The 3,677-nt window shown below is 40.2% G+C and overlaps 1 pseudogene; it reads left to right on the forward strand.

The window, feature by feature from the left end:
- The window catches only part of LOC108801017, a 66,152-nt pseudogene that overhangs the window by 34,950 nt on the left and 27,525 nt on the right, over positions 1-3,677 (forward strand).

Genomic DNA, 3,677 nt, shown 5'->3' on the forward strand with positions numbered 1-3,677 from the left:
TTTTTTTTGACGGCAGCAGAACTGCCGGACAATAGAAGACTGTTGGGCGCAGCTAGCTGTCATTGCTAGCTCCGCACAATCGTTTTCTATTTACTTTTTTTTTACTTTTTAAACTATTTTTCTGTTCTGCTCGGTCCCTCCGAGGGACAGAGTAGAACAGCCGAGCCGAATGCCGCTCAGCGGCATTCGGCTTTTCACTCACTGCTGTTCGGCATCTATAAGAATAGCCCGAACAGCAGTGAGTAGCCTGCCGGAGGTTTGGCTCAGCCGATCCAGATGTTGGATTGGCTGAGTCGAACTGCTTCTGCACTTCGGGTCAGCCGAACATGCTGAGCATGTTCGGCCTCCCCAAAGCCATGCGAAGCAAGACGATGTACGGCTGATTTCAGCCGATATACGGCTGAAATCAGCCATACCAGCCTGAAGTGAATAGCCGAACAGTGTTCGGCTCACTTCAGGTCGGTCATTCACTCGGCTGCCTACGGCAGCTTAGTGAATAGACCCCTAAGTCTATGGGCAGCCGTATAAAACGAATGACTCCATCCAGGTCCAGAAAAACAAACGGAACAGTGTCCTGTTTCGCTGGACCGGATCATGCCGGATCGGGGGTAGCCTAATGTCCACAAAAAAATGTACAGACAAGGATATCACAGAGGTGACATCTGCTCCATACTGTTATGATCAGGAGAGAATCTGTGCATGGATCCTCTCCTGATCAGCCCTTGTGAAAGGTGCCTAAAGCATATGAAGGGTGAAAAACTAGGCAGATAAAAAAAAAGCAACACAAATGCTTAAAAATGCATGAAAAAACCAACTGCACTGAATGAGTCTGGCAATGCCTCATGGGATTTTTAGCTCCACAACAGCTGGAAAAAGTTTGAATTCGAACTCGAACTCAATGCAAGTCTATGGGGGTAGAACTTTGGAAATCAAACGTCCCCATTTTTAAGCATTATATGCAATTTATTGGCGTATGGTGATTCGGGTACTGCTCTGGGGGACATGAATCAATGAAAAAAAAAACATATTTTTTTTTTAAATGTATTAGATGTTATGATGGATGAATGAATGAATACAGAGCTGAATTGCTTTGTATCTTTTATATTTGCCTGGAGTTCAGCTTTAAAGTTAAGTGTTTTAGAAATCATGTCATTTCCATTAATGTACATTTTTTTCCTATTTTGAAAGGCAACAACAAACCTGAGAGGTCGGCCAGATATCTTTAGAGTCATAGCCCCTGAGTATGGAGTGGCATGTCTGTATATTAAATCCTTCTACTCCCGTTCTAAGAGCTTCCTAAAACTCCACTCCTTGAACAGAGTCCTCGCATGTGAGGGGCAGCAAGAGGTGCAGGTGGAATATGTCATTAAACACACACAGCTGAAGGCTGAAACTGACCACTTGGACCTTCACTATCTGGTAACCACCTTGTTATATTATTTTAAATGAAAGGAAATGTCCAAGCAGATATTTACAGTAAATGCATAGTTGAAGGAAATGGACCCCTATGTCCTCTCTGCCTGTCCACGTGGCTGGAACGTCCTCCCCTCAACAGTGCTGAAATTCTCCCATATAGGAAAAAAACTTGATTCTTCCTCCTTACTAGGCATCCTGGGAGCTGTAGTTCAGTGCAGCATAAGATTACATTGCCTTTCATAGTAAAAGGACTGCAGTGTGTTCCCATACACACTTTAGTACTGCTGAGAGCTGAGCCAATCAAGTCCCTGTGACAGCATACAGTCCTAAAGGGGCAACAACTATATCCCCACTACACAAATTAACTAGTTAAAGATTTCACTTCTTTATTTAAGTCTCAAGGTTTCCTTTGATGACCTAAAAGTAAACAGTTTTCCTCTGAATTTTTTTATGCAGATCATTTATATCAGGTTATCATAAAATATCTTCTTTTAAAGCTAAGCTCGGAATTAAAAAAAACACTATCCTTGCAGTCCCCCCGCCCCCCTCCCTGATCTGCAAAGGTTAAATGCTCTAAGTCTAGGGGTGGAGGAATAGGGTGGCATACTGTTCATTCTATAAATGGTTGCATTCTGTTTTTATCAAATACAGTGCAGAACCAATATGCATTGGGGGGAATTTATCAAAGCACTTGCGAGTTTTTGAACTTGCACGTAATATATTTGCACCAGATTTATCAAGCTAGTGTAATGTTGTTGATAAATAAGGTTTAACAAGTGCAGATGAAAACACGTGCAAAAAAGGGGCAAAAAACATGGGGGGGGGAATTTATCAAAGCAGTTGCGAGTGTTTGAACTTGCACGGAATATATTTGCACCAGATTTATCAAGCTACTGTAATGTTGTTGATAAATGAGGTTTAATAGACTCCAAGAAAGAAGGCTTCTAACTTCAGGCAATTAATTGTCTCACTTGAATAAGTGTTCACGGGGACTTCTTAAGTTGTGAGAGTTTTCTTAGGTGATACTCCAGTTTCAGACCGCCCAGAACAAGTGCAGATGAAAACACGTGCAAAAAGGTGCAAATAACATGCAGTTGAAAAAGTAGTGCAAGCTCTGAAAAAAAAGGTGCAAAACATGTGCAAAAAACATGCAGTTGAAAAAGTAGTGTGCAGGCTCTGAAGAAAACAGGGGCACATGTTAAAAAACCGATTTGCACATAAAAAAATGATCTAAGAGGCTAAAACTGTCGCTTTGATAAATTCCCCCCCAATGTGTTTTTGCATGGGGTCCTCCTTAAAATTTATGACATGTTAGACTGGGGTGCCCTGAGATTTTGCATACTTTTAAAGGGTACTGTAACTAAAAATAAGGCTGAGAAACGCTGCTCTTTGCTCTCATTAATTTATTATCTCTTGGATTAATCATTTTTTAATGTTAACTAATCAACACTTTTACCTCTTTTTCTTCCAGTGAAATAACAGATAAATATAAACTGTTCACTAACACATTATGGGGGGAATTTATCAAAGGAATTACGACAGTTTTAGCCTCTTAGATATTTTTTTTTTTATGCAAATCTGTCTTTTAACATGTGCCCCTGTTTTCACCTGAGCTTGCACTACTTTTCCAACTGCACGTGTTTTGCACCTGTTTTCTTCAGAGCTTGCACTACTTTTTCAACTGCATGTTTTTTGCACCTTTTTTCATCTGCACTTGTTCTGGGGCTGTATGAAACTGGGGCATCACCTAAGAAAACAATCACAACTTAAGACGTCCCCGTGACCACTTCTACAAGATCCGACAGTTAAGCTTTTTGCCTAAAGTTACAAGTCTTCTTTCTTGGAGTCTATTAAACCTCATTTATCAACAAAATTACACTAGCTTCATACATCTGGTGCAAATATATTCCGTGCAAGTTCAAACACTCGCAATTGCTATGATAAATCCCCCCCCCCAGCATGTCTAATGAAAATTACATTTATTATCAAGGCTTAGACTGCATTGATAAATAAGGTGCGCAAATAACGTGGAAAATTTGTCACTTAAAGAAAAGTGGAGCAACTCCCTTGATAAATTCCCCCCTATGTTTCTTGGCCCATATCCTCCATTACAGATAATAAAGCATCAGAATAGGGGGAAAAAATCTTCTATTGCATCATCACAAATATTTTTTTTTATAGATGACTTCTAAAGGATCAATACAAGATTCTGGATCATTTGAAATCAGCATCAGAAGTAACAATGAAGGCAAGAAAGATGG

Source organism: Nanorana parkeri, unplaced genomic scaffold (genome assembly GCF_000935625.1).
Source record: "Nanorana parkeri isolate BGI_ZX_2015 unplaced genomic scaffold, ASM93562v1 scaffold2195, whole genome shotgun sequence".
Lineage (NCBI taxonomy): Eukaryota > Metazoa > Chordata > Amphibia > Anura > Dicroglossidae > Nanorana > Nanorana parkeri.